Source organism: Salvelinus alpinus, chromosome 18 (assembly GCF_045679555.1).
Source record: "Salvelinus alpinus chromosome 18, SLU_Salpinus.1, whole genome shotgun sequence".
NCBI classification, from domain to species: domain Eukaryota; kingdom Metazoa; phylum Chordata; class Actinopteri; order Salmoniformes; family Salmonidae; genus Salvelinus; species Salvelinus alpinus.
In genome coordinates this window covers 19,064,354-19,083,803 of record NC_092103.1, presented here as the reverse complement: position 1 = coordinate 19,083,803, position 19,450 = coordinate 19,064,354, and the positions used below count along the sequence as shown (strand labels likewise).

Genomic DNA, 19,450 nt, shown 5'->3' with positions numbered 1-19,450 from the left:
TACCATGTACACATACCCTGTACACATACCCTGTACACATACCATGTACACATACCCTGTACACATACCATGTACACATACCCTGTACACATACCCTGTACACATACCCTGTACACATACCATTAACACATACCCTGTACACATACCCTGTACACATACCATGTACACATACCCTTAACACATACCCTGTACACATACCCTTAACACATACCCTGTACACATACCATGTACACATACCCTGTACGCATACCCTGTACGCATACCCTGTACACATACCCTTAACACATACCCTGTACACATACCCTGTACACATACCCTTAACACATACCATGTACACATACCCTGTACACATACCCTGTACACATACCATGTACACATACCCTGTACACATACCATGTACACATACCCTGTACACATACCCTTAACACATACCCTGTACACATACCCTTAACACATACCCTGTACACATACCCTTAACACAGGTTGGTAACATGGGCAGTAATAAATGCCTAAATTGAAAGGTAATGGCTGTACAGTAACATGCTATATATGACGTCAGAGCTCTGACTCCATTCAGAACTTGAGCACCGTGCGCGACTAGAAGTTGCCCCCATCTCTTGCTAGTTTGGCAAATTTTGCAAATGTTTTGTTGTCTGAGTGAGGGAAATGCTGTAAATTTAGAGGACTCTATGTATTTAGAAAGATGAGACTTGAGGATTATAATAAATACCGATTTGATGTCATACAAGCAAACCAAACACCTGTGAGTCCAAATGTGGACTTCACATTTCCATATCATACAACTACTGTCATATACAGTATCAACGTTTCTGATCACTATGTTTGATGTACAGTTACAAGATGACATGGCATCATGTACTGGGTTGTTCTGAACACAATGAGACTGTTTGCTTATTGTGAAGAAAAGCACACACACCTTAATGCCCTCATGACTTTCTATGCGCACCAAAGTGATGATCTGTTTCTCTGATTTGCCTTGTGAAAGCCTAACACTGTGAGATCCTATTTTAGAACTTAACTAAGTAGTGTTGGCAATAGAACAAGTTTTCAAGTCATGCTCACCTGACCCAGATTGTGATTTATAAAGGTCAGCTTTTTGATTGTGTTAACAACAACAGTGATTGTGTGATGACGGGGACGCAGGGTTGTGTTCCAAACAAAACAACTACAAGTGTGCTTGCTCTAGTTCCTCAACGGCACAGCTAGGAGAGCCAAAACATTGTTTGAAGACTCTTCTTTGAGTCATAAAAGTGCATTGAAATGACCCAGGAACTGTGCACACTTTGGAGAGGTGTGTGAGGCCAATTGGAGACACCAGTTAGTCCTCTCACTCAAACCCTTGTCATTTTGTTCTCTTATGATGCACCTACCCCACATTCTCCAGGAATACTCTTATCATGTTACTAATTGTATCCAGAGTATGTTCACATTTCGTTATAAACAAATGCTGCGAAAGTACAGTACATGTAAAATGAACATCACATCAACAGTGTAATGTTTGGATTCAGTCTTGTGTCAGGTCCACTGTTGTGTCCTCACCTTTGGTCTAATCATTTACCCATAATCTCTAAAATGTTCCCTTTCAATTGCTAACATGGTTATGCATATGTTTTCATATTTCTTCTGTAAGAAACATTTCAACTTAGCCCTATGCATATAGGCCAAGTACCACAAGTGTAAATGGTTAAAAGGTTGTTTGGATGAGTTGTCATTGACCTAGATCACCATGCACTCACAACTATCAATACAGAACATGTGAATGAAATGGGCAGCGTGTATTTAATGGGTCTAACAATAGAACAATATTGACAAAAGCAACTATAGAAAAGCTTTCGACAGGCAGAACAAGAACCCACTACCCTCTCTGGCTCTCTCTCAACCACAAATACTTATTCATGGGCATGTCTCAGCAAGATCGGTGAGGTGCAGACACAGTTTGTTTTTCCGCTCTCTTCTCTTTCTCGTCCATAGATGTGTGTGTTACTGGGCTGGTGTGATTGATTGGTACATTTTTGACTGTCACAGCCCTTAGTGAGGGTGTGGACGTTTCCTGAGCAATTAGAATAGTCGGGATACTTCTCTAGCACACCAACTATAATAGTAACTGTTACTGTATAAAAATGTTTTCTCCATGTGCTTTTTTAGTTATTTCAAGGCATGGTTGACTTACAAGGAATGAGAGGAGAATGTGTGAGACTGAGTCAGATTGTCTTTTCTTGTCTTTTAAGTGTTTTGATATTTCACAATGTTCAGTGGTGTGGTAAATGTTCCGTGGCCTAGCTGCTCAGAGCAGAGTAGCAATGTGTTCTTAGAGAGAGAGAGAGAGGCTGAGATAACTGTAAAGGCGTTGTGGTTTGTTAGTCACACAGAGTAGTAGCATAATGTTCAGCCTAGCTGGAGTCTGTCTTTTATAGCCCCGGTCATAATCGTGGATCTAATTATGGAATGTGTTGCCGTAAATCTCCCATCGCCACATCCAGCACACACACCCGTCCTAACCCGCCCCACATCTGTGTGATTGTCCTCCAATCCCGTCCCTTGGCTGCCCGGCCAAGGCCACAATGACAAGCCGCTGTGGAGAACGTGGGGTGCTGAGCGGCAACGCAGCTGAGGATTCTGGGAAGGCTGGTTGGCCTCACCCGGGGAGTCGACTCCAGCGGTGATCTCCTGAACTCCCGGCAGCACAGTGATGTGGCCACGCTCTGGTTTTAGTGGTTTCACATTGTTTAGAGTTCTCAAAAACAAACCATTACTGGAAAGAGACCGTGAGAAACATAGTATTCAGGGCTCTTTTCTTTTCCAGAGATAATTTTAAAAGCAATCATTTTGTTGTTTCTTTTTTAAAAGACGAGGGAAAAAAGTTTTTGGGACAATGTGTGAGAAGTGTAAGAGTGGGAGAGAGAGCTTTAAAACAGGGCTTTTTGAAAGGCCCTCACAATGCAGGCCTTGTGCAGTGATTTGGTCTGTCCTCGCGGAGCTGAGCGGAGGAATGGAAAAGATTATCCACAGGAATGTCTGGGGTGCCCTCAAACAGAGCGGGCCTCGTGACTGGCCAATGGGAGAGAGGCCTGCCGAGCGGAAGGCAAATTTTTTCCTGATGAACTCAGCTGCCTGCTTCACAATACAGTCTGATTGCCAGCACTGAACTCACATATGGTCCGTGTTTGGAGAGACCAAATGACAGAACAAATTCTGCCTAGAGAAGAAGGAGAGGAGGAGGTGGGCTGTTGGAGTAGATTGCTGGCTCCCCCTTTTTATTTCATTAGAGTGGGTAGTATGGATGTGGTGTTTGGATTTTGGTGCGTTTCAACTGCACCACTACCTCTGTCTGGGTCCCTCCCTTTCTCCCTCCCTTCACTGACTCTCACAGTCCACTCTGCGTTGGAGTGGGGCTGGCCGCCAGGTGTGCGGTTAGAGTTTGATTAATCCTTCTTTATTGACTTCGCTTAAGCAGCAATTACGCCCAAAGCCAAGCCCTATTAGCTCTCGCCACGGTCCGTAGCTGACTTCATTACCCAGCCTCAGAATTATCTCACTGCCTCGTGATTCCTGCCAATTAATTTGGAGCCCATTTAGAATTCTGCCTGACTTGGAAAGAACTTTCCCTGCCTATCGCCTAGAGCTGAGCCAGAGTGAACCGTAAGGAAACATGGAGGAGAGCAGAACACAAATCTGGCTCCTTTCTGATTGTTTGCGCAATGTGTGTGTGTTTGTGTACTATGGTTGTGTGTGTGTGTGTATTGTTTGTGAGACAGTCTCGGCAGAGCTTGAGCGGCACTGGGCCCACACAGCGGGGTTTGTGGGGGGGGGGGGTCCAGTGGCTCCCGGCTCCTCGTATTTTCTCGGATGGGGTCCCACAAAGGTGAGGGAGGTTGTTAGCCTCAGCATGCTCCACGCTCGCTGATCTCTATTTGGCTGGCTGGAGTCCGTGCACTCCCTGGCTGCTTCCTGCCGGGTCAGGAGCCAGAGGGGCCAGAGCGCCAAGCTGACGATTACAGCCGTGCTCTGCCTCGGCCTTCGCCCCCTGCACACACATTCATCACCACAACCACCACACAGACTCACAGGCTATTTTAATACAGACTTATTATTGGACTATCACAGCAGATTTGGCTTCTGATCCCACTGTAAAATAAAATAGCCTTACAGTTGTTTGTGTCCAGTTAGACCGGTGTGATGTCTCAGTATGCTGAGTGTTTGGTCTGGGGCCTGTCACTTCCAGGATAAACTCTGCCAAAAGTCTGAGCTAATTGGATGTTAAGATTCATATAGTACTCACCAGATACTGGCTAATGCACTGGCTTTAGGCCTAACATATACAGCCTCCACACTGTTCGCAAATTCCAATCAGTTGGACTTTTTCGAGATGAAACGGAGGATGCAGGGAGATGTCCAAACCATATGACATCATTGCAGTGAGTTTGTAATCCCTGTTTCGTAGCTCTGTAGAGCTAGAGAGAGACCACTTGATTGGTCAATTGCACACAAGTTCCACATGGTATACACTAAGGTTATTCCAGTTTTGTTTATCTATTTGTTTTTATTTCTATTAGTTTTCCGCTTTTTATTTGAAATTCAGTTTAGGTTACACTGTCCAACGAAATACACCATGATTCGTTTTAGTTTCAGTTTTAGTTTACTATAATAACCTTGGTATACACCATCCAACTAAATCCTTACTTGCAGGTTCATTCTCGACATGGCTCAGGGGAATAGAATAAACATTTTAGCATCAGTATAATACAGGAAAGCACAATTTATAGTGCAATATTACACATGTATCAGAGAAAGGAGGGATTGGGGGCCAAGTGTTTAAATTGTGCAGTATTAGCAATAGTAAATAAGAGTATGGTAGCAGTAATTGTGATGTGTCTGTAACATGAATGTATATGTGTGTGTGTGTATGTGGGTGTGTGCATGAGTGAGTACATGTGTGTTAAGGTGCGGAGAATCAGAGCAGCTGGTCAGTGCAGTCCAAGTTGTCAGCAGTCTGATGGCTTGTAGATAGAAACCGTCTCTGAGCCTGTTGGTATCAGACCTCATGCTCTGATACTGTCTGCCCGGCGCTAAGGGAGAGAACAGCTCGTAGGCTGGGGTGTGTGGGGTCCTTGATGATGCTGCAGGACTTCCTCAGGCACCGTTTCAAGTACATATCCTGGATGGGTGGGAACACGGCCCCAGTGATGTACTGGGCTGTCTTCACCGCCAGCCAGTGTGCCAGCGGGTTGGGCAGGGTCGGGTGCAGCTAGAACGCCAGGGGCTTCACCTTTCCACAGAGTGACGGCAGCCATCCATAACAGGTCAGGAGAAATCACAGTAACTAAGCCTTTGATAACTCTTTGAGCCCATAATCCCTGCATAGAACCATCCCACTGAAATGCTATCTCATTGTTACAGCTCAAACCATAGGAGGGAGAGATGGAGGGAGGGGAGGATGGATGGAGGGAGGGGAGGATGGAGGGATGGAGGGAGGGGAGGATGGAGGGAGGGATGGAGGGCTAGCCATAGAGCCACACCGTTTCTCCCTCATCATACACCCCGGAGAGGCAGAATGTTATTTTCACTCTAATGATTATCACAGTAAGACTGTTGGGATCAATTCAGAATGCCTCACTAAACACACATTCAATGCAAGAATTAGAGATCAAATGTGAGTATTAAATCGCAGTGTTGTTCACAAAAATAAGAATACATCACATTTTCCAAATCTGGACAGAATTGACCCCAACCCTGGAGTAAGATGTTCAGTGTAGCAAGGCTGCATCTGAAAAACAGCCTTTTTTCTATCATCCATTAGACATAAATAAGCAAGTTCTCATTCTTGCGGCCCCATGTTGCTTAATACAGTACAGTATGTTAACCACAGCAGGGGCACTCTGAGTACTCCTCAGAAATATATGGGTAAACTAATGAACGCCATGAATATAAATGAATATGTACATGTTAACCCAGATATCTGAGCCGTGCTCAGTGCAAGCTGCTCTCTCCCCAGTGTGGTGTGACTAGCTCTCATCATCCCTGATAAAGATATTAAAGGAAGAAAGGCTGTTCTGACTGTCACTCCAGCTCTCTCTGTTGACTCTAGAGGTTTGATAGTGAATGCCATGTGTTTATTAGCGGGGGGTGGACTTAGTGTTGTGCTGGGGGCATCAGACCGCCATCTGCCTCTCTTTACCACTGATAAACATGAGAGGAAGATGGGAGCGTTGGTAAAGAAACTTCAGTGTGTGTCTCTGTCACATTCTAGAAGACCCTTCCCCTCAACCTAACGTGCTAGCTCAAGATGTACTGTACGGCCCTAAACAAACATACTGTTGCTGGGAAGAAAATGTGTGCCATAGTGCCAGAAAAGGATCATGTATTGGCCAAGGGAGTCGATGAGGACGAGAAGTCAACAAAGGAAAAGTAATCATATTTAGCCTCTATGAAAACAAACTGTAGAGGCCATTTTCGCTTTGAGTGACGAACTGGTTTCTGAGGACAATGGTCAAAGGGGACATTCAATATAGTTTTGGTTAAGATTTATAGCAATGTCATCTGTTAGGGTCCTTTTTTTTTTTTTTCTCATTCTGCTTATATAACTGGACTGACTGGAATCCAAAGGGCTTGCACCGGCCATCTGGAATAGCTAACAATAGAGGGGTCACACATTTTGGACAAGGCCAAAGGAAAAAGCCAATTCACATGATTTATTTATCGATTTGTATTTTCTTCCGGACCTATGCGTGCTTCCCTCTCTGTGCTGGAATCACAGCAGTCCTGCCTAAAGGTGCTTTCTTAACAACAACAACAACAAAAGAATGTGAAAACTTTTGGCTGGGGTGCCCTGTAATGTTATGGGACCTCGGAGTGTAGTTTGGAGCGGACTGTTGTTTGAAGTCATTTGGGTCCAATGTGGAGACTGCCTTGCCAGCGATAACAAAATGCTCTGTATCAGATACCTTTTTCCTTCTCATTCTCTCAGTTTCATAATCACACTGTTGACTGCTAGAACTTTTCTCTCTTTGAGAATCAGCCAAATAGGAAACAAGGAGATTGCTTTATTAAGTTGTTGAACGCAGCCAGTGGAAACTCAATTATGTTCTTCTGTCAAGCTTTCCATGGGGCTTCCATACTGCAGACTGAGGATGCAGATTCCTGAATGTTCCTGCTGAATGTTCCTGCTGAATGGTCATGCTGAATGTTCCTGCTGAATGTTTCTGCTGAATGTTCCTGCTGAATGTTCCTGCTGAATGTTCCTGCTGAATGTTCCTGCTGAATGGTCGTGCTGAATGTTCCTGCTGAATGTTCCTGCTGAATGTTCCTGCTGAATGGTCGTGCTGAATGTTCCTGCTGAATGTTCCTGCTGAATGTTCCTGCTGAATGTTCCTGCTGAATGGTCGTGCTGAATGTTCCTGCTGAATGTTCCTGCTGAATGTTTCTGCTGAATGGTCGTGCTGAATGTTCCTGCTGAATGGTCGTGCTGAATGTTCCTGCTGAATGGTCGTGCTGAATGTTCCTGCTGAATGTTTCTGCTTAATGGTCTGCGTGTCCCTCTTGATCTGTGTCAATCTTGTTCTTGTTTGTTCACTGGGCTGTGTGTAAGTCAGCGGTGGGTTGGGGAGCTCAGGTGTCCTTTAGAGGGGGACAGGGAGCTTGTTCCTGTTTGTGCCTCTCCCTGTTCACTATATGGTCAGTTGCTTCTGTCGTCTCAGCACTGGGAACCGCCGATCATTCTACTCTTGCTCCCTGGAGGAGGAGCAGGGGGAGAGGGAGGGGAGGGGGGAGAGAGCAGGTGGGGAGAAAAGGGGAGGCAGGCGGGAGCTGTCGGTATTTTGATGCTAAAGCGATCGGACACACTTGGCATTATAGCTGGCTCTGCAGTGGGGGAGGGGGGAGGCGGCCACGGCGAGCGCTTGATCCGAATGTCACCGAAGCCGATCTCATGAAGTGGAAGGTCAGCACTGGAGCCCTTGCCACGCTGGACGCACCCACCTTATCACAGCACAGCCCCACCCCTCGCCTTGGCCCCTCGCCTTCAAAGGAGAGCTGGGGAGCTGGGCTGGAGGGAAGGTGGGATGGGAGGGGGTTTGGGCCAAAGCGCTGAACCTCTCAATGTCACATGTCTCTCCCGCCCAGCAACAGGCCCACCCGAGTGTGCTAATGTAGCCAGGACGGTGCATGCTGGGATGGTGAGGGAGACCGGGGAAGACGTGTTGGCAGCTCCCATGTGCTCCTCCTCTGAGAGTGGTAATGCAACGGCTAATGGAAATGTCTTGTTGGGACACAGTGCTGGTCTGGAAACAGCTGCTGGTCTTCTAGGTAAAGAGCAGTGTGGCCGGATCCAGAATTTAGTTCTGATGTCTGGGACAGAGACAGGGACAGCGATTCTTAGAAACGGCATACTTGGTGACATATTCAGCCACCACGTCTCTGACAGCCTCCCGGACTCCATCTGAAGTGTCCAGAGCAACTTCTGTTAGTTCATCTGGGTGACCCAAATCCTGCCATCATCATCCCCTTCCCCACCCCACCAAGCACCCTGTCTTGCTCCACCCTGGTCCACTCAGTGCTGGGGGACAGAGGGGAACTGTTGCAGAAAGCTGATCTTTAGTGCAATGCGCTCAGCTGAGTCAGTCAATATGTCTGTAGATCTGGACGGGGGAGGACTGGGGACAGGGGGGAGCAGAGCCCTGTGTGTGTGACATAGTGAAACAAACCCCACAGGGGCATCATGTCCACAAGACCATTACAGCCGCTGACATTGAGCTAATTGACTGCAGTGGTCATGTAATGAAGGGAGCATGAATCTAAAAGGGACGGCGAGGGAGGGATATGCCTGGGGAGGACAAAGGAAAGTCAAACTATATTTGGCTCGTTTTGTTGGTTGGTATTTGACCAATTTGATCACATTTCTTGGTTGACAAACATCTGTATGGGCTTGATGATAAGAGTGTGCTAGTGAGATTGAAAGCAGTGTCTAGAGAGAAACTAAACCCAATAGAACAGTCCCCTCAGTCTCTCTATATTTCTTATTTCTTTCCTTCACTGGGTGTGACTCATTCTCACCTGACGACCCTGTTTTCCCCTCTGGGTATTTGAGGAGAAGGTTCACCCAGGAAAGGGTTAAGTGTCTACCCTGTTTTCCCCTCTGGGTATTTGAGGAGAAGGTTCACCCAGGAAAGGGTTAAGTGTCTACCCTGTTTTCCCCTCTGGGTATTTGAGGAGAAGGTTCGCCCAGGAAAGGGTTAAGAGTGTACCCTGTTTTACCCCTCTGGGTATTTGAAAAGAAGGTTCGCCCAGGAAAGGGTTAAGAGTCTACCCTGTTTTCCCCTCTGGGTATTTGAAAAGAAGGTTCGCCCAGGAAAGGGTTTTAAGTGTCTACGTGACTTTGTTGCAGAGTGCTGCACTCATCTAGATGGTTATGAAACCAAGCCGTTTGCCTGCTTCAGAACATTTTGTCCCTATCTGTTAATGCTTGTCAAGGAAAGATGTCCGATCACAGGCTAAACAAAGGGATTTTAGAAGAGGGGCTTAGTGGGCTAAAGAATAGCCTACATAATGCCTTCTCAGTTGGTGTATATTGCATTCAATCTCTCTCTCTCTCTCTCTCTCTCTCTCTCTCTCTCTCTCTCTCTCTCTCTCTCTCTCTCTCTCTCTCTCTCTCTCTCTCTCTCTCTCTCTCTCTCTCTCTCTCTCTCTCTCTCTCTCTCTCTCTCTCTCTCTCTCTCTCTCTCTCTCTCTCTCTCTCTATGCACGTGTGTGTGTGTGTGGCTGTGGCTGTGTGGACAGCATTGATTCCCTCCAACTCAATCAGAGAGTGGACAACTGTCATTCCAGCTGTGCTTGACAGCACTTTGGAATTAGGGCTTTGTGTGTGTATCCCAGCCCAGTGATTACAAAGAGGCTGAGCCGCATAGAGCTCTGTCCTGGAAACCACATTAGTTTTTGCACTTTTTCTCTATGTGCTTGACTATTCATTCTCCTCTCTGCCTCAGATGTGAAGTATTCCTGTGGCCTGTTATTTTGAAGAATTTTTCTCCTGTGTCAGAAATAGGGGGCGCGGCAGCTGCCTGTTACGGACACTGATAATGAGCATCCATTAGTGTTTATTTAACACCTCCTCACCATCTGTTCCTGAGTATTGGGATATGCAGAGAGGACACGTGTGTTTTGAGCCTGATAATTACACATCAACAGCAAACAGTCGGCGCTTTTTACCCGACAACGCCACACTCCCAGCTCCGTTATTCAAACTCAGACGTACGCATCCGATACCGCGGCATGAGAAACACCCGTCTATCAGCCAACACACACACACACTGGGACAGGGTCTCATCAACTAACAGCAAGTGGATCTGAGGACAGCGGTGGAGGGAAGTAGACATTAGCGTTAACGTTGAGTGTTTTTTCTCTGGACCATCTGGCTCTGATTTCTTTTGGGTTGAAAAGAGCTCTTGATTCTGTTAGGAAGTAATGATCCCACGACAAGTCATATCAGAGACGGTACATTGGTACGTATCGCGCCATGAACAGGCGTCAGGACCATTGTCTGTCTCCCCACCTGTTCACCTTTACAGGGCCTACAGCCCTGCTCCTCTCCTCCCTCCCTCAGACTGTTGTTGCTATCATCATCTGTTACTATGGACTGGTGTTAGATAGCAGGGTTCCCTTTGTGCCTCTCTCTTTTTCACCAGGAAGACATGCAGGGCCTTCAGCCTTCCTGTTTGTGTGCTGCTGCTGCCTGGGAAATCAAGGAAAGGCCAGGGAGGTGAGGGAAAATAGACACACACACACACACACACACACACTAGCTCACACGCACACATATACGATAAGACAGATTGTACTATCTTTTACTTCACTACTATTGGTCAGTGAAAGCCAGAGCCCAGACAGTTGATATATCTCATTATTCCATCAGACAGATAGAGCTCATCAGATCAGAGCCTAACAGACTGCTCTCTCTCCCATTAGATCAAATGTGTCTGCCATGATGCACTGTCGCTCCCCACCACTAAGCCAATAAAGACAGTCTAGACTCCTGATTCACTCTGTTGTTTTGTTTATGGAACGTACACAGATCAGCTCGGGAGTCATTAACCTTTGACCCCTCTGGTTCAATTCACCTTTAATCTTGACTCATTGTGTAACTGATTGCCTGAGCGTGCAGCGAGCTGTCAGCGTTAGGTAATGTAGGCAGATGAAAATACAGTGGAGTGTGTGTGTGTGTGTGAGAGTTAGTCATGTCGTGATATCCAATGTGTGTGAGAGTTAGTCTTATCACGATACCCAAATTTGGACTTCGATACCGATAGCAGGTTTAGTACTACGATACTCTACACTGAAACGATACCACAGCAAATAAATCAAGCTAAAGTAATAGAACCACTGGGATTTATTTTTTTAAACATTCAACAATATGTTGATTACTGGGAGAACAACTAAAATATCAAATATAATGTATTCTATTCTATATTCAATTTCTTTCAAAAAAAAACAAAAAACATATTAAATAACAGAAGAACTTTCCTTATACAAAACCATATCTGAGACTCAGAGCACACAAAATAATTGTACAATGACATCTAAACTGTTTTAAATGTAATGTCATACATATCAGGGTTAATTTGCTCATCAATGGCTTTAATATTAGGTCAAATTACATGAATTATTCATTACAGCTAAATAATTAAATATATTAAATAAATAGTTACAAAACAACATAAAAAAAACAATTTGAAACTCATTTCTGAAGCTTCTATATTGCAATAGTCTACACACCATAGAAATACCATTGATTTTTCACAGCATACTAGGAATCCCAGGGTGCAATGGTCCACCCAGAGCTGGGTTGTCACTAGTTACTACAGTCACAAAGTCAAAATGGCTATATCTTAATAATTAATAAAAACCAAAATGTGTTTTTTTGTCTTAATTTAAGATTAGAGTTAAGCATAAGGTTAGAAATGTTTTTAAAGTTAGGGTTTAAAATCTGATTTTGAGAAGAAACATTTTAGAAATAGACATAATTATGACATTGTGGAAGTTTCTTCATGGATGCCAAGGGAAGCCAGGCTTCACAAAAGAATTGGCAAAAAAAAAAAACGTATAAAACTATTTCAATTCCGTCTCACTGTGTTTTCATAATTTTCCTTCAATTTGCAATTGGCTGTATCTACAGTATCTCACCAGAGAAATCATACTAGCGAGGGAAACAGGGCGCCTCTGTCTCAGTATGTGGACCACATGTATCTGGTGCTGTCTGGACAAAAAGAGTATGACACGTTACCACCATAGCATTTGATTGATTGATGCCAGCGAGCCTTTGGCCTTCTTTGAGATAAAATTAGCCAATCAGCGTTGACAACTGTGGGTGGTCCTGGCGCAGCAAAACGCCCCCCCCCCCCCCCCAAGGGAGGCCAGTTTGGATTTGGCATCACACCAATCAAATCACATCAAAAGCATTGTCACTCAAAAACATTTAGAATTTAGTGTAAAAGTTTTTTATGTCGTTTTGGAACTAAAACTTCCTTGCACTGCTTTGCAGCACCTTTTGCATAGCTAAGTTCTTCTGGGTTGTAATCATATTATAATGCTTACATGAATGTCGCTCAAAAATGATTTGAATTTAGTTGCTAATAGAATAACGTTACAATGAAAATCTCATGTGTAAAATAGTTTTTACGTCGTTTTGGAACTAAAACTCCCTTGCACTGCTTTGCAGCACCTTTTGCATAGTTGTTTCGGTGGGCTGGCCTTCATCATCTGCTCTGTAAGCAAAGTATTCCCATAGTTCGCTTCTGAAACGGGTTTTGTCAACAAGTTCCGGGCGTGGCGGTATGATGTTTTCGTTAGAAGAAGCCATGTTGTAAGCAGATTCTCTCCTCTCGCTTGCTTCTCAAAAGTGGCTCGCACTGTGTTTACTGCATGTGCAAGAGCAAGTAGCCTGACTAGCTTACTACTGCCACCTTGAGAAGATTCAGACAAATAACTAGACAGACTTGATCCTCTCAATCCATATATGACGTGAGGCACATTTGACAGAAGTACCGAAAGTAACACAAATTCTAGTACCGAACTGTTTTTCATGTTCTAGTATTGAAAAAGTTGCAAAGTTTTGATATACCGTGCAACACTAGTGCTGGTGTGTGTGTGTGTGTGTGTGTGTGTGTGTGTGTGTGTGTGTGTGTGTGTGTGTGTGTGTGTGTGTGTGTGTGTGTGTGTGTGTGTGTGTGTGTGTGTGTGTGTGTGTGTGTGTGTGTCCTGTCCTCTGTGCTCCCCGTGGATGGATGTTTTCTTCTGATGTTCAGGTCCATAAAGTTTCATAGCCCCTGGCGGAGGTCTTATTGAAGAGGCAGTGGTAGAGTGACAGAGGGAGCGTTGTGCTGCTGCCTCATGAATCAAGCTGCCTGATCCTGTGACCTCCTGCTCTCTACGTTGACCCCGAGGTCATATGTCATAAGACGTCACACGTCTCTGAGCTGCACCCCAACCCCGCAAACACAAGGTGGCCTACGTTAGCCGAAGGAGGGTCGGAGGGTCTTATTGGTGTGTGAGTGTGCGTGCGTGTGTGTTTCTGACTGTGTGTGTGTGTGAGTGAATGTACTATGTGTATTTTCTTAGATCTATGAAATTGTAGCCTTAGGTAGAGTGGATGAGCTTGATTTTATGCCAAAGGGATATTAAGTGACCACATGGTGACTCCTGTCTGTCACCTATCCAGGATGTGTGTTCTTTCTCTCTGTCACTGGAGCTATGGCTGGGCGATATGGCCTAAAAATCATATCTTAATTTTTTTCAAACTTTTGGGCGATTCACGGTTATAATATTTTTTTCTCTAGATAAGCTTTGTTGTTAATGTCAAATAGACTGAATTTCAAAGAGTCAGCAATAATCTAATGAATTCAGGGCTTGTGAAATTATACCTAGGCTAAATATAAGCCTTCCACAACCATAAGAACCACTAATAATTCATTATTTTACAAAAATTGTTTAACCTGTTTTTTGCAGTAATCACTGATCCAGCTTTAAAGTCTGTCTATGAAAATGCCCTTTTTGTTTCAAATTTATTGAGAACCTTGCATAATGCATATTTATGACAAACTTTTTATTGCAGGCATTGTAGAAAATGGACACAGGTCTCTCAAGCACAAGCCCACGTGCTAGTGATTAGCCAGCTAATATGTATATTTCAAGTTTAGCCAATGTGTATCTATTTGCTAGCTAACAATTTAGAGCAATTCAATTGTTATGAACACACCCGTCTGTCCGTCTCCAACTGTTTGAACAGCATGCTAGCCTGTCCACTTTGTTGAGATGTTGAAATCAAGTGGCCTGCCTTATTTCTCAGACTGAGAACGAGTTGCCAATTCCTTATCTAATTGTGTTGTATGCTTATTGCACATTTATAAAACACAGACTAGACAGCAAGTATAACAGTCTTTGGCAAAAATGCTGCTTGCGGTATGCGGTACCCCAATGCCACGCACGACAAACTGAGCATGAATTTTCCAGAATCAATGTTCATTAATACTCCTGTTTTAGTAGTCTGCTCTGCGCACAGTTTGAGGAGTTGAGACATGAAAAGGGTTTCTTTAGAAAGGATAGCTACTCCTCTATTAGAGTAAAATGTCTCAATGTCTTTCGGTGTCCATATTACCGATTCTGTTGGACCAAACCTCAAATGCAAATAGCGAGTTGAAACCACTTTTCAGAGAGGAACAAGTGATCTCTCATCTTTGTTGTCATGAGTGGCAGGGGCTTGGTGTGTATGTAAATGGGAATGTGCACAGTCACAACAGAAGGAGCGAAGGAGACGAGACCAAAAAGACAACATGAGAACAAGCTGACAAACGCAAAAAATATATATACACTACCGTTCAAAAGTTTGGGGTCACTTAGAAATGTCCTTGTTTTTGAAAGAAAAGCACATTTTTTGTCCATTTAAAAAAACATAAAATTGGTCAGAAATACAGTGTAGACATTGTTAATGTTGTAAATGACTATTGTAGCTGGAAACGGCTGATTTTGTATGGAATATGGCATACAGAGGCCCATTATCAGCAACCATCACTCCTGTGTTCCAATGGCACGTTGTGTTAGCTAATCCAAGTTTATCATTTTAAAAGGCTAATTGATCATTAGAAAACCCTTTTGCAATTATGTTAGCACAGATGAAAACTGTTGTGCTGATTAATAGCCATTTACAACATTAACAATGTCTACACTGTATTTCTGATTAATTTGATGTTATTTTAATGTACAAAAAATGTGCTTTTCTTTCAAAAACAAGGACATTTCTAAGTGACCCCAAACTTTTGAACGGTAGTGTATATATAAAAAAAACGTATTTGGAATGTCGCACTAAAACTTACATTCAAATGAATCTAATTCATTTGATATATCGCCCAGCACTAACTGGAGCTAGTTAAGACTGCAGCCTGCAGAGGGGCTTCGAGGGGCTGCTCTGCTGAAAGGGCTGTGTGAGGAGTTGACCTCCTGACCACCTCCTGTCCATTAGCCTAATTGTTAAGACCTGCCTGGCAGCCTGGTTGTCCATGATTTAGGAACGTCCCCTAATCCTGGCCTGATTTGGAGGTTTCTCTCCACCATCCTCCTCCTTTTCTCTCTCAGCTCTATCCCTGAGGTACGGGGAGAGAGAGAAAAGATGCAAAGGGAGAGCAGAGATATTCTGCAAGGGATTGTGGGAACCCACTGATAAAGGCTTGCATCTTAATCCCTCTTAAGGCCTGTCTCACGGCATACTCTGGGCGTTTACATGATCATTAAGTGTGTGTGTGTGTGTGTGTGTGTGTGTTATATTGTGTTATATTATATGTGAATCTCATTCACAGTAACACAAAGCCACATAGCAATTCTACAACTCCACGCTTTATTCTTGGTAAGTATATTAAATACAGTAATTAACTGTAATGCTCCCTCTCCCATAGAAAGATGCAGCCTCTTTAGAAACCCTCCTCCTCCCTGTACTTCCCTACCTTCCAGTAGGTTAGTACTGAGTAGAGCTCTGCACGGGCATGCATTTTAAGCCCGAGCCCTACCCATGCCTGCAACGCTCATGCCCTACCCTACCCAGTCCCGATTGCTTCTGCCAAATTTAAGGCCCGGCCCCGCCGGAAACCTGAAATCAGAAATCAGTTCCTCCGTTAGTAAATCCATTAGCTTCTCCTCTCTGTCTGTCACTTGCTCCAAGCGCACAGCTTGCTCTGCATGCCCTCTCCTCACGGCGGCTCTGAGTCTGTAAGTATACATAGCAATGGCTCCGCTTGGTCTGCTCTGCTTCAATGAAGAGTAGTGCTGAGCAATTATTGCTTTTTGAGGTTTCGTTTCGGGTTTTCAATTTCAGTTATCTTTTTAAACATTAAATGCGCTATGCATTATGTGGGTTGAATGCTGTAACAACACATAATTGTAACGGTTGCTCTCCTCCTCTTCGTCTGAAGAGTGGAAAGTGGTCATTATTTAATGAACGTAAACTGAACACTTACAAATACAAAAACAACAAACGTGACCAAACCGAAAACAGTCCCGTGTGGCACGAACACTGACACGAGATACAAACACCCACACAACACACGTGAAACCCCGGCTGGCTTAGTATGATTCTCAATCAGGGACAACGATTGACAGCTGCCTCTGATTGAGAATCATACCAGGCCGAACACAAAAAAAAACAACATAGAAAACAACACATAGACAACCCACCCAACTCACGCCCTGACCATACTAAATAAATACAAAACAAAGGAAAACAGGTCAGGAACGTGACATAACCCCCCCCTTAAGGTGCGAACTCCGGGCGCACCAGCATAAACTCTAGGGGAGGGTCTGGGTGGGCGTCTGTCCACGGTGGCGGCTCTGGCACTGGTCGTGGTCCCCACCCCACCATAGTCAAACCCCGCTTCCGTGGCCTCCTCCCAATGGCCACCCTCCATATAAACCCCATAGTATTAAAGGGCAGCACCGGACTGAGAGGCATCCCCGGACTGAGGGGCAGCACCGGACTGAGGGGCAGCACCGGACTGAGGGGCAGCACCGGACTGAGGGGCGGATCCTGGCTGGCCGGCTCTGGCGGATCCTGGCTGGCCGGCTCTGGCGGATCCTGGCTGGCCGGCTCTGGCTGGTCCTGGCTGGACGGCTCTGGCTGGTCCTGGCTGGACGGCTCTGGCTGGTCCTGGCTGGACGGCTGGACGGCTCTGGCTGGCTGATCCTGTCTGGCGGAAGGCTCTGGCTGATCCTGTCTGGCGGAAGGCTCTGGCTGATCCTGTCTGGCGGAAGGCTCTGGCTGATCCTGTCTGGCGGAAGGCTCTCGCTGATCCTGTCTGGCGGAAGGCTCTGGCTGATCCTGTCTGGCGGAAGGCTCTAGCGGCTCCTGTCTGGCGGAAGGCTCTAGCGGCTCCTGTCTGGCAGACGGCTCTGAAGGCTCAGGACAGACGGGCGGCTTTGAAGACTCAGTACAGACGGGCGGCTTTGAAGCCTCGGGACAGACAGACAGCGCTGGGCAGGCAGACAGTTCAGACAGCGCTGGGCAGGCAGACAGCTCAGACAGCGCTGGGCAGGCAGACAGCTCAGACAGCGCTGGGCAGGCAGACAGCTCAGACAGCGCTGGGCAGGCAGGCAGCTCAGACAGCGCTGGGCAGGCAGACAGTTCAGACAGCGCTGGGCAGGCAGACAGTTCAGACACTGGCTGCGCTGGAGAGGAGGAAGGCTCTGACAGCGCTGGACAGGTGGGAGCAACTGGAGAGAGAAGACGGAGAGACAGCCTGGTGCGGGGAGCTGCCACCGGAGGGCTGGTACGTGGAGGTGGCACCGGAAAAACCGGACCGTGAAGGAGGACACGCGCTCTTGAGCACCGAGCCTGCCCAACCTTACCAGGTTGAATGGTCCCCGTAGCCCTGCCAGTGCGGCGAGGTGGAATAGCCCGCACTGGGCTATGCTGGCGAACCGGGGACACCATTTGTAAGGCTGGTGCCATGTACGCCGGCCCGAGGAGACGCACTGGAGGCCAGATACGTTGGGCCGGCTTCATGACACCCGGCTCGATGCCCAACCTAGCCCTACCAGTGCGGCGAGGTGGAATAGCCCGCACTGGGCTAAGCACGCGTACTGGGGACACCGTGCGCTCCACCGCATAACACGGTGTCTGACCTGTACGACGCCCTCTCACTCCACGGTAAGCACGGGGAGTTGGCTCAGGTCTCCTACCCGAATTTGCCACACTCCGCGTGTGCCCCCCTCAAGAAATTTTAGGGTCTGACTCTCGGGCTCCCAACCGCGTCGCCGCGCTGCCTCCTCATACCAGCGCCTCTCTGCCTTCGCTGCCTCCAACTCCGCCTTGGGACGGCGATATTCCCCTGGCTGAGCCCAGGGTCCTTTGCCGTCCAGGATCTCTTCCCAAGTCCAGGAGTCCTGGGTTTTTGGCCGCTGCTGCTGCTGCTGTTGCTGCCCTTTTCCGCTCCGCTTGGTCCTTTGGTGGTGGGTGTTTCTGTAACGGTTGCTCTCCTCCTCTTCGTCTGAAGAGGAGGAGTAGGGATCGGACCAAGACGCAGAGTGGAAAGTGGTCATTATTTAATGAACGTAAACTGAACACTTACAAATACAAAAACAACAAACGTGACCAAACCGAAAACAGTCCCGTGTGGCACGAACACTGACACGAGATACAAACACCCACAAAACACACGTGAAACCCCGGCTGCCTTAGTATGATTCTCAATCAGGGACAACGATTGACAGCTGCCTCTGATTGAGAATCATACCAGGCCGAACACAAAAAAAAAAAAACATAGAAAACAACACATAGACAACCCACCCAACTCACGCCCTGACCATACTAAATAAATACAAAACAAAGGAAAACAGGTCAGGAACGTGACAATAATAAAACAATGAATAAAAGTCCCATGATGGTAGTGACTGCCAATGACTGCTAATTTATTCACATTACTTTATAAAATATTTCAGTTGATGTGTATATTATAATTTATTTTTTTAAGACTTTATTATTTCATTCCAAGTCACCATCTCATCTCTATAGAGCTGCTTCCTTTGCTGTCTTACAAAATCACTATTTTGTAGTTCTTTAAAGTAAATAAGGCATACTTTTAAGACGGCTGAATACCAACTCTCAGTCACTTAGATCATGTATTTTCAGGTAGAGATGCCTTGCGAAGCATCAGCGGCTCTCTATATCCCCTCACAATCGCACATTCTTCTCTCTTCCGTACCAGGCATAAAATAAACAGACCGGACAAGTAGATGCACAATGGATTTTGGTCATTGTAGTTAATTACCACGTTTTATGCCCTAAACTACAGTACCAGTCAAAAGTTTGGACACGCCTACTCATTCCAAGGTTTTTCCTTATTTTTTATATTTTCTACATTATAAAATAATAGTGAAGACATCAAAAGTATGAAATAACACA

The 19,450-nt window shown here is 45.7% G+C and overlaps 1 protein-coding gene across 3 annotated transcripts in view; it reads left to right on the top strand.

Moving 5' to 3' along the window:
• Nucleotides 1-19,450, top strand: part of LOC139543943 (retinoic acid receptor RXR-alpha-A) — a 156,839-nt gene that overhangs the window by 43,837 nt on the left and 93,552 nt on the right. The window lies entirely within an intron of this gene.